Source organism: Trachurus japonicus, chromosome 15 (assembly GCF_045865225.1).
Source record: "Trachurus japonicus isolate A0001 chromosome 15, Traja_1.0".
NCBI lineage: Eukaryota > Metazoa > Chordata > Actinopteri > Carangiformes > Carangidae > Trachurus > Trachurus japonicus.
Genome location: NC_140921.1, coordinates 23,620,292 through 23,632,806, shown reverse-complemented (window position 1 = coordinate 23,632,806; position 12,515 = coordinate 23,620,292). Strand labels below are relative to the sequence as shown.

The following is a 12,515-nucleotide window of genomic DNA, read 5'->3' as shown; positions in this document are numbered from 1 at the left end:
CCAGCTTTTCCATTGTATCGCAGTCTTTCGCTAACATGTGCTTTTCATAACATTGTAAGCTCATATAAAAGCTAACACCGTGTTAATAGATCGAGCAAGTGGCCATTGACCTGGTATTGTGAATATGTGTGTTTGGATGCGTGCGTCTTGTTTGGGGTGAGGGGTGCTGCTCTGGGTCAGGAGAACAGGCATCATGGTCACAGGCTGTAAGACCCACTGGGACCCCTGTGCCCCCCCACCCCCCTCAGAGGGGACACATGGCCCCGACAGCCCCCGACAGACCCCCACACCACAGGCAGACAGTTCACCCACCAGCCAAGCAGCCTGACACCCAGATGGCAGCTGCTTGCTCACTGTCGCCTTCTGATGTGAACACAGAGATGAAATCAACTGATCCTTCATCAGTGTTCACTGTTTGTTTTCACTGATCACTGAGGAGCCGCACTCCTCTGGAAGTAATCAACTTATGGCTCTACTCTACTCTACTCTACTCTACTCTACTCTACTCTACTCTACTCTACTCTACTCTAGTCTGCTCTGCTCTACTCTACTCTACTCTACTCTGCTCTACTCTGCTCTACTCTACTCTACTCTACTCTACTCTACTCTACTCTACTCTACTCTAGTCTGCTCTGCTCTACTCTACTCTACTATGTTCTACTCCAGTCTGCTCTACTCTACTCTACTCTACTCTACTCTACTCTACTCTACTCTACTCTACTCTACTCTAGTCTGCTCTACTCTACTCTACTCTACTCTACTCTAGTCTGCTCTACTCTACTCTACTCTACTCTACTCTACTCTACTCTACTCTGCTCTACTCTACTCTACTCTACTCTACTCTACTTTGCTCTACTCTACTCTACTCTACTCTACTCTACTCTACTCTACTCTACTCTACTCTACTCTACTCTACTCTACTCTGCTCTACTCTACTCTACTCTACTCTGTTCTCCTCAAGTCTGCTCTATTCTACTCTGTTGTGCTCTGTTCTACTCTACTATACTCTGCTCTGCTCTACTCAAGTCTACTCTACTCTAGTCTGCTCTACTCTAGTCTGCTCTACTCTACTCTACTCTACTCTACTCTACTCAAGTCTACTCTACTCTGCTCTACTCTGCTCTAATCTACTCTACTCTACTCTACTCTACTCTCCTCTCCTCTCCTCTACTCTACTCTACTCTACTCTACTCTACTCTACTCTGCTCTACTCTGCTCTACTCTACTCTACTCTACTCTGCTCTACTCTGCTCTACTCTACTCTACTCTACTCTACTCTGCTCTACTCTGCTCTACTCTGCTCTACTCTACTCTACTCTACTCTACTCTACTCTACTCTACTCTGCTCTACTCTACTCTACTCTACTCTACTCTACTCTACTCTACTCTACTCTACTCTACTCTACTCTACTCTACTCTGCTGTTCTCTACTCTACTCTACTATACTCTGCTCTGCTTTACTCTGCTCTACTCTAGTCTGCTCTGTGCTACTTACTCTACTTAGCCCTTGTCTACTCTACTCTGCTTCTCTGCTCTGAAATTTTAAAACACATCTAAACATAACACATAACAATAAGTGTCATGACAATAGTATGACTGTGGGAAGCTGGAAGTCACTACTGACCACAGGAAACATAATACAGATGGGAGAGTTTGCTGGTTTTAATCCCTGTGCTCTTGCTGTTGTGGAGTATGATAATAGTATAGTGATGGTTGAGTACAGAGGAGGCTCAGTCAAAAACACATGGCATACAGACCACCACATACACAACTGGTGTGCTAGCATGATGAGAACAGCTACAAATGACGGAGCCAAAGGTTTTGTCAAAGTAAATGTTGCAAAAGAGACTCGTTTGAGATCCAGGTAATAGGCCACATGACCAAAACCATGTTACACACCTTGTAAATATTTAGTCAGCTCCCCATATTCTGTGGGAACTGCCTGTAAAATTGCACTAAGGGTTAATGACTTTCTCCAGTCACTGTTTGCACTGTGGTTGAGAAGTTGTCCTGTGTGTCATACCATGTAGTGAGTGAATTCCCTCTTTTTTCCTCCCCGAAAGAGTTTCCCACCCTCCAGCTCTCTGTATCCTGGTTAATATTTACACCCTGATTGATTGGGCTTCTCTGAATAATGCCATTCAAACAACAACTGATCATTACTATTGGCACATTGAACCCCAGAAGTGGCTGCACTCTGCCAGAGAACAATTTGGCTCCTTGGTTGGAAAGCAAAAACTGAGAGCCCAAAGGTGCCATGTTTTCACACCATCTTTGATTTACGCCTTGTCTTCATCTGAACCTTGGGTCATGTTCCCTTTTCTCTCTCCTCCTCTTTTTTCTCACAGCCTTTCCTCCTCCCTCCTATTTCCATTTAATCCCTATTTCTCTACTTATTGGTATTCTTCCCTTTACTCCTATTTCTCTGCCTGGCTTTTTTGTCTACTTTTTAAGTACTTAAGGAAAGAAAGTTCTCCTCACACTTGTACAAAACATCGAACTAAGAGCTGTATTTGAGAAAGGGTGTGAAACTTAAACTGCGACCCCCCCCCTCCCCCTTTCCTCACCCCACCTCTGTCTTTTTTTCTTTGCCTCGGGGTCAGAGGTCAGCAGCCTACTATTCCTTAACCTATCAACCCCTCTGACAGGACCATATTGATTGTCAGACTCATTGTGACCTTTCCGAATAACATCAGCCATATCACAAAAATATTAACTGTGTGTTTTTCCTGTGTAGCAGCACAGCAGGGTGTCATAACCTGGAAGGAAATATTAAGTGGCTTTTGAGAAGATATGGCAGATAATGTGCTTATATACATGACAAAAGCTTCCCCTCCCCTTTGGCCTTTTTCCTCTAGTCTTCCTACCCTATGCCCTCTTTCTCTTCTCTCTGTCCCCTCCTAAATGTCCCCTTCTGCCCCCTCTCTTCGTCCAACTCTCCACCCCAACACCCCCACCCCTCAGTGTCCTGTGAGGGATCATGGGTACTGCGTAGAATAGCCAGTTGTTTGTTGTCACTGTGAATTACTGTGACATACTAAAGGAGTGACAGTTCGTGCTAGGTAGCACAGGCAAGGCAGAGAGAGGCCAGGCTTGGGTGGAGATGGGTGTTTTGGGGTGTTTAGAGCGGAGGGGGGAGGGAGCACTTTCTCCTGCTGCTTTGCTAAATGTGCAGGGAAGAGAGAGGGGAGGGGCATTCAGCATGAACATCAGGATTCTCAGGGATCAGTTTACAAGGTGTGTCTCCTTGACTTTCACTGTTACAGTGATTACAAGCTGAGGTTTTCCCACACTGCTGCACTGTGCTGGTTGTACATTTAATTACAGCAAACTCTCATTCCACCGGTTAAAGGAGTATTTGTGGCTTTCCAGGCAGATTACACATATTGTTACAAGAATCCATTCTGTTACAGGTTGTCTGTATTGAATTTGCATGTTCAACTTTACTCTCCATAGTAGGCTGCATGCAATAAAATACTAACCAGTGCATTTTTAAATGTACTACAAGCCTATTGCATATATATCCCTGTGCATATATGCATAGGGACTAATACCCAGACTAAACTTTTGTGACATGTATTGTATTTATTTACACGGCTCCACCCTTTTATAAAAAGGCTTTTGTTATAACGTTGCCTCTATTAATCATAAATTAATAATTCACTTGTTTACATATTAATGATAATCCATTTTTAGAGACTTTTGTGTTGCTTTAAGTCAAATTTATTTGGCTAGTGTATGTTTTTCTGCATGACTGTTTTTTAAAAGTTGCTCTTGAAGGGTGTATTCAACTCACTCCTTGGAAAACATCTGTAAAACATCTGCATCATTTTATTTATCACCAACTTAACTTCAGACTTGATGAATTACTAGAATGTGAGAAACCAATGACCCTTTATTAATTGTTCTGCATTTATCGAATGCAGAGCTCCTGGCTCATTAGAATGTGAGTCAGTCACTGGAAAAGAAATTATTTTTTTCTCCAAAACAATAGTCAGACTGAAGTCTGAACTTGTGATATCTGAACTTATATGTCCATATATTTCAGTTATAGACTCTGACTGGTGTTATGAATTATAACTCTTTTCCAGGGGGAAAGTGGTTCACAGCTCAGAAAACTGAAAAATGTCTTTTAAACAGCCTGGAAACCCAGACAATGTTCTTTCAAAAGATATATTATTTATCCAAGACGCATTCATTAATAATTTATTATCCATTAGCACAGCAATTAGTTGCAACTTTGGAATTCCAGTAGGCAAAGTGGCACTAAACTAAACTAAACTAAACTAAACTAAACTAAACTAAACTAAACTAAACTAAACTAAACTAAACTCTTTCTAAAAAACATTGTGTAACAGCTCAGCTCACAGATGTGTTTTTCTGCTGCTCTCTAATCATACTGTACTTTTCAACACAAACCACATTTACAGCTTCATCATTCTTTGCTAAAATGCTGCTCTGTTGGAACACTTCTGTTTGTTGGCCTCCTCCCATCTTTCCAGACTGATTTGATCATGATTGATGGAATATGCACTAACGGGGCACCCAAACTGCTAAGTGCTTTGAAAAGAAGTGTAGCATTCAGCTTGATTAATTTATTTGTACGGAGCGGTTTTTCACTGAGAATGAGAGAAGTGTACATTAGCCACCACATGTTCAGGCATAAATGTCTGTTTACATGAACACAGACTTGTAAGGAGTTTTCCTGGCAAGTCTCCAGGGTTGGTGTAGGCATAATCTTTTATATAAAAGAATTAGTCAATAGCTCTTTTGTCTTGAGGTGCATTCAGTTCTGCAGAGGAGTCTGTCCAGGTGCCTTCATAAGTACTTGGTTATTTTATAGGCCTAGTAGGAGTTTTTAATCTGCCCTGCTTTGCACAGCTCAGGGTTTCTGCCATTGCTGTGGGCAAGAGGGTGGGAGAAATAGAAGCCCGTAGATGCTGAGAGATGGGTTTTTCAAGGGGTGCCATTGCTCAAGAGCATGATTAGGACTTGCAACTGCAGAACGATGCGGTAGACAACAATGTAAGTCAGCCAGTCTGTGCTCCAGAGGAGGGCATGCTGCAACCTGAAGCCCTCAGTCGAGCCAGCTTACAGGAGTATGGGAAACCATGTAAACAGCGAGCACACATTGATGCAAAAAGATTATGTCTCTAAATTTGTAATCTGTACTTTTTCAAGTTCTGTTGTGATATTGTCATGTGTACACCAGGCCATTGCCCTAATAAGAATGTATTCTTAGTAATTCTTAGCAATTCTTGCCTGGTTAAATAAAGGTTTACTATGTACACAATGGTTACTTGTCCAGAGGCTGGGTATAGACATATTTAAAAAGCCTGTCATTCTCCTGCTCCTCCTGTATCTATCTCTCTAGATGTAGTGCAGAGGCTGCATGAGGGGGTCAGAGGTCAGGGCCCTGGTGAGGAGGTTACTCCTCAGGAGACCGCTCAGCTCAAATTAGGCCTCAGATTGCCGTTCACGGTCAAAATAGTTAACCCTATCCCACCTCATCGTCCCTTAAGAAAACATATGCTTTGCCTCAATGCCTCAGTCTCGTTTTAACAAACTCTGTCACCCACACACACGGACCACAGACACATGTCTAAACATCTCCTGAATAAACAGTTACGTTCACATACTCTTATTAGCACAGAAAAGAACAAGTAATGGATGTGGGGAATATTTAAAAAAAAAAAAAAATTGGAAACATGACCATTAAAATGTTTATTTACTGCTCCCATAACTTAGAATATTCTGTGCCCCTGCTACTGCACAAAGCTGCAAGTAGGGACACAGAGAAACAATAAACAGAGTTAAATGTGGGAGCAGGACATGGAAAACAGCACCAAGTCAAGGTCAAGTCTATAACTGCTGCCCCACAGAGTGATTTAGGTGCTGCAGCCAGGGGGCTTGTCCAATAGCAGCTTGGCAGAGTGAGTTAGGGTGGGATGGTAGAGGTGTTGAGAGCCTTGCTAGTAATGACTTGCTGATGACATCAGGACATAGAGCAGAGTCTTTTCTCAGCCCGTGGGTTAAAGGTCAGACAGCCCATTCACTGACCTTGTGATTTATTCTCTGGGCCTCAATCTATTAACACAATAAAAGCTATGTGTATGCTAGGAATTCATGACTCTCTCTCTGAGGTGGGCACTCAATACTTTCAGTTTACTTCCTCAGCCCTCTTATGCCTAACTTTATCACTGTCTGCAGTGGTCAACATTTCATAAAGATGAGTCGAATGACGGTCTGTGCTCATCTTCACATGGTGTAAAGCCTCACAATAGAAAACACCTGCCTTTAAAATGCAGTGAAAGTCTTTCAGAAGCTCCACTCTCTTAAAAGAGAGTCCATGAGGACATCCTCAAAGATAACATCAGTTCTCTGCATAGCAGCGGATAGAGCTGCTGGTAAGAGCAGTAGATTACAGGCACTACAAAGCACACATCCTGTGAGCGTTGTCACTCAGAGTTGCTGCCAGGTTCGTCTCTGTACTTTGTGAAATGTTTAACCTGACTTCCTGCTGCTCTGAGCCATAGGGATCACTGCAGTCAGCCTTAATATCTAACCTCCTCTTGCAATGGAGAAAGTTAGATTTTTAAGAGTTAATTTTATGCTTTTTAGTCATGAGAGTTACTTCTTTAACTTAAAAAAAATAGTTTGAAGATGAGATGTTGGGGGAACATATTCACTTCTTTTGGATTAATTGATTGACATGACTCTTTGTACCATCAGGATGAAGCTATAGCTGTAGCAACACAACTCCACTGCTGGTAGTAAGACTGAGCCTGAGCCCTGAGTCACTGTGAAATAATGAATCTCTGGCTTTGCAATGACGTAAGTCTTACTACTCATAGTCAGGATGTGTAAGTTCACCACAGAACTTTGAGCTGTTTTAGTTAACTCTTGAAGAACTGTGACCTCTTGGAGAAAATCAAAGCAAACTTAAACAGTTAAAATTAAACTTAAACATCTGTAAGTTACTGAGGTATCGTCAAAAAACTGTCTTGCTCCTTAGGCTGCTTAACCTGGTCTGAGAGCTAAGTCGCTGTGATGTCATCAGCAGCGTGATTAAAGGAGCAGTTCAACATTTAAAGGAAAACTACTAACTAAGCAATACAAATATGGCTCTTACAGTATCTATACTATAGTATGTCATACCCACAATGATTGAAGTGACCTGTGTGTGTGTGTGTGCGTGCCTGCGTGCGCAATAGTGCTCATGTGTTGTGTGACTGTTGGACAATGGAAAAAATGGGGAAAAAAGAAACAGACAGATTGAAGAAGTGAGAGAAAACCTTGTTTAATTTTGAGATGCCAGGAAAAATCTCTATTCATTCTTCATTTTATATAGAGGTATAAAATTGTCAATTCCACTCAGCATTTCTCTGTGTTTCTCCCTGGAAAAAGTTCTGTGTTATTTTTATTAGGAGATATGCTGCCAGTCAGGTGGGAGGGGAAGCAGACATTTTGATCAGGAGTTATACTGCAACACTGCAGCGTGCCTCGTGTTTCTGCTTCGTGTGCTGCTGTTTGCTATTTCCCATTGCAGCTTTGAGGAGATGAAACTACCAAACTCTCAGTTTCTAGCTGGAGACATCAACTCCACCACTTCTCCCTGCGCGCCCCCTTTTAACTAAGCTACACTGCATGCTCAATCTGTAGGCATCTCAGCTATTTCAAACACTCTGAAGTACTGAGGTGGAAACATGTGAGGAATCTGGATGATTGACCCTCCACTCCCCCTCCATCCACTTCTTCTATCCCTGCTCTCTGTTACCTGCTGAGGGGGAGGAGAGGACAGCGGAGGCCTGGCTGTCTGGACGAGGTTATTATGGCATATCAGTGACACTGGGGAGGAAGACCTGCTGACTTATGGAGTGATGCCTTGTGGGCTAAAAGCAGTGGGACTCACTTTGCTGTGCGAGATGGCTCATATCAGAGCTGGCCTCCTAGATGGATGAGATGTCCAGCGTGCCCACATGATGAGAATAAGAGGTTTCTCTCAGGACACTTTGCCATTATCAAACCAATTTCTTCTGCTCCTGCTACTGATTTCTGTTCCAGTATAATCGAACACCTATAAACTCTCCTCTCAGACTTTCTCTCAGTTTACCACATGGCTATAGAGAGGCTATATGGTTCAAATTAGACCCTCAGGCGTGCATCTACTTCTTACTTCTCTCTCCAATTTCCCCCATCCCCCCACAACTCCACGCATTTGTTTCATATTTTGCACAGGATATGACTCACCTATGTTTGATGTTTTAATTATACAGTGTCAGTGATATATTGGGAGAAAAGGGAGAGGCCTCTGTAATATTTGGCACAGTGAAGAAACAATAACATATCACTGCCATTCATGATTAACAGCAGCGCCCTCGAAAAAGAAGACAGAACGATCTCTCTCAGTAGAACAAGTCTGGTTTGTACTCAGTCATTCTCAACAGTGAGTGTGTTAGGCTTCTAGCATTTAGAGAGACAGGGGGAGGGGTTTTTGCAGTTCTGGCCCAGTTTGTTGTAAGGGAGGGGATTGTCTATGTGCCACTGCAGTAAAAAAAAAGAAAGAAAACTCCAAAACAAAACAAAAAGCGTTGTATAATGGTTGATTTTTAAATTTTTTTAATTTACCTTTAAGACCCATTGAGAATCTCTTTTCCAAAGATGTCCCGGCCAAGATGAGCAGCAGCACAATGTGCGCGAATACAGACAAATTAAACATTAAACAGATGTATGATTGACTCCAATAGGGGCGTACACCACACACATTGCCTATGTTATCACATATAGCACTGTTGGGATTTGAGAAGATACGCTGGGATGACTGCAGCTGCTTAAAATAGACACAACCATTCATGAACTACAATAGAGACGATAGAAAACAAAGAGTTGGCAGCCACTGTGGCATTAACATACTAACATCTGAACACAAGGTAGGCTACAGCGGAGCCTGATACGAAGTAGTTTGTAGAAATTTGGTCATAAACAGAGCCAGAGGAAAGGTCACTATAATCCTCTGGGCACCAGGAATGGCTATAAACTCCCATTCATTTAATTCATCCAGTAGTTGCTGTGATGTTTCAGTCTGGACCTACACAGTTGACCATCCACTGCATGTTGATGTTACTAGTAGCTAATCTATTAGCAGAAATGAGGACTGATCTCCGCAAGACATGGTTTGAAATGTATAGAAATGCTTGAATTTTAATAATTCATGTTTATTTCCACCGAAATTCAAAAAATACATCTATCGTCTCTATGTCATTTCAATATTTTGAGTATATGATTTTTTTTTGTTCGAGAAGTTCAGGTGCTGGGGACAGTATGCCTCATACTTCCCTGTAAAGTCTGAATGTTTTTAAAGTTTCCACATTACGCTTTATAAATTGCATACTGGACCACACTCAGCCTGTTAACTAGTTGTGACGAAAAGTAGTAACAAGTACTTTTAATTGAAAGTGAAAACACCCATCTAATGTCAAACGCTACACATCAATCACTCTGCACACATGAAGCTCAAACAACTGAATTTACAATAAGCAAAACACATTTTAGACTTGAGAGGGACTTTAATGTGAACCAATTAGCTGGTCCATGAACAAAGGGAAGTAACGGCTAGTTGCTGATTAGCTCACTTCAACTGCATCTCAGATTTGCATAGCAGCAGGAGGTGTGTTTAATGACTAGTGAGTGGCTCAGACTCAAACATCACTCATCTTCAATGGCTGCAGAAATAAGAGGAATTCTCACCATTAACACGTAGTTATCACAGAAACTCTCCAGTCAGCTACCGCCTGTTGATTTCTATCAACACTGACAAGGAATCAATATGTTCATCTGAGATGCTGATGGCGAGATGTTAGCTTGTCACTCTCTTTTCCTCTCCCTCTCTTCTCTCATTCCAAACACTGCCGGCGCAGGAGGGATTAAGGAAGAAAGACGACTGAAGAAAAGATTGGAGATGAAGAGAGACAATGACAGGTTGACGGATACCACAGCGCAGGGGCATTGAGTCCAGTTCTCCGTCAAAGGCCCATGAGGTTCTGCTTGATGAGGTTTCTTTCAAATGTGGGATACCCAAGCAGTGGAAAATAAATTGGGCAACTGTAAATAGACTTATGCAGTGGGAGGAAAGAGACACACAGAGAGGGAGAAACAGTGGGGGGTATTTTGTGCCACTCTTGAAAAATGAGTCAAACTCTCCTTCCTCACCTCTCCTTCTCTCTTTATTTCTAGCCAACCTGTCAGCTCCACTGTTATCTGATGGCTTTACTGGTGGAGGCAGGGATGGGAGAGGAGAGAAAAACAGACGTAGAACTCTCCATTCACAGGCCAAACCTTTCCCTTAGGGGAAAAAACTCTTGTTAGTGCCTCTTTTCAAAATGAATGGAAGCGTTTTCCCTCCCTTGTTTAAAAAAAAAGAGAAGACTTCGGCAGTGGAAGCAAGACAAAAATAAAAAAGTCTGTGGAGATTAGAGTCTTCCACCCTCCCCTGTGTCTCTTTCAGAGCACTTGAACGCCTGAACCAATGCAGGAGACAGCTTGAAGCAGTGGGGGATGAGTTGCAGGGGGCCAGCCTTCAGTCTCTCTCTCTCTCTCTCTCTCTCTGGGTAGCTGCGGACAGATCTGTTCATTTGAAGGAAAGTTATGAACTTCAGTTACTCCAATATCTGCAAAAATGCATAATAGCACAAAAGTCTTTAACTTTAATTCTTGTCCATTTGTTTTGTTGGTCACATGTCCTGCAATACAGCTTACAACATTATGTAAGATATAATAGATAGAATTCTCTATTAAAAGAAAAAGTCCTACATTCAAAACCACAGCAACATAAATGAATATGAATATGAATATATATATATATATATATATATATATATATATATATATATATATATATATATATATAACCTAACCCTATAACCTCTCTTTATCCAAATGTTATTCCCTATAGAGTAAGGGCCAGTTCTCAATAAATACACAATAACAGAGGTGTTCATTTCCATTTTGCCCCCAAACCATGACAATTAAACAAATTGTTGATCTTCCTGGTTGTGTGGTACATAAGACAGTTCTCACTCACCCTCTGGATGGCGGACGACATTATACCTTAGGGAGCTCAAGTGTCCGTGAGAGTCATGCCTGACTCAATTGGCTCAACCCTCATGCACCATCTCAGTGTAAGAAGTAAGGTGTTTTACTCCAGCACTGCACTTAAGAGTAAATATCATGCACTTAATTGAAGTGACATTTCATTTCATCCTAGTTTATAGTTTCACTCATATCGAGCAATACTGCAATGTGTATTCCACAAGTCAAATTACAAATAAAAACTAAAAGTAAGTTTCTTCCTACTTTTACACCAATTTCAACCTGTAAATTATAACTTTGTTTTATGCCTTTTACTCATAGTGTTTGATATCGTAGATGCTGATGACTACTTTTACAATTTTTAGTAAGAAAGAAAGACATTTTGTGCGATTACTTCTCTCCACCACAGCAACATCTAAATACACCGAGATGTTACTGTACGGATGCTTCGTGCATCTCTGAGCGGGTCAGATGTGCCGCCTCGGCCACTGAGGGGCGTAGTTACTGCGGCCTCAGCAGCTCCGGAGCGGAGCAGGGGCCTCGGAGCTGAGCGCAGCGCAGCGCAGCGAAGCGCAGGGCAGGCAGCGCTGCAGTTTGCAGGAAGCGGCTCGAATTACACTGGGGGTGCTCGGGGAGGGTGGAGGGGTGGGGGGGTGACACCCACTGGAGTGAAGGAGGAGGGCAGTGTGTGGAGACGTAAGGAGGAGAGAAAAAAAACCTAGTAAACCTGACAAAGCGTCTGAGAAACAGTGCGAGGACTGTCGGAAGAAGAGAAGGAGACGCGAAAGACGCTCTTTCCAGCAGGGGAACGCACACTGATGGATTCTATGACATTTTGCATCGGACAACTACTCCCTTGTACAGTTTAACCCCCGTTCTACCTCCTTACTAGCTGCAAACTTTGTTTTTAGTTGACAAGTGCGCTGCTCGGGAACACTGGGCATGTTTTGCGCCCGTGAAGAAACTTGGTGACGAGGAGGAAAGTTTCGGGGGGACAGCGCTATGGTTTTCCGAGCTGTTTTCGAAGGATAACGCGTGTAAAGTCGGATTTCTTTGCATGGCACTGGGCTACACTGCCCCTCCGTTTTGGAATATATCCGCTGATCTGAGTTGATGCCGGTTGATTGTGGAATAGTAAGCTGAAAAAAAGGCAGCGCCTCGCAGATTTTTTTCCTTTCTTTTCTTTTTTCTTCTTTTTTTTGGTGCATTGTGGAGTTGGAGACATTCCTCCCTCTGGATTCAGCTCATGCTCTCTCCTCCCTTATCTGTGCATGCCAAAACAAGAGATCTCCGCGATTTTAGTCCTCCCTGGTAAGTATTTTATTTAGTGCTTACGATAAAACTCAGCTGGGAAAAAGTCGAAAGCTTCCTCAGTGCCTCATCTGTCAAGATTTCGGCTGTCACGACTAAACAGGCTACGTAGTAGA

At 42.4% G+C, this 12,515-nt stretch overlaps 1 protein-coding gene across 5 annotated transcripts in view; it reads left to right on the top strand.

Moving 5' to 3' along the window:
* Nucleotides 1-11,820: 11,820 nt before the first annotated feature.
* Nucleotides 11,821-12,515, top strand: part of fgfr2 (fibroblast growth factor receptor 2) — a 37,401-nt gene continuing 36,706 nt past the window's right edge. For 4 of the 5 annotated variants that reach the window (XM_085800599.1, XM_085800598.1, XM_085800595.1 and 1 more), the window contains exon 1: nt 11,821-12,399. The gene's annotated coding sequence lies outside the window, so the exon portion shown is untranslated. Of the gene's footprint in view, nt 12,404-12,515 lie in introns of all 5 variants that reach the window. The other variant, XM_085800596.1, reaches the window with a different exon arrangement.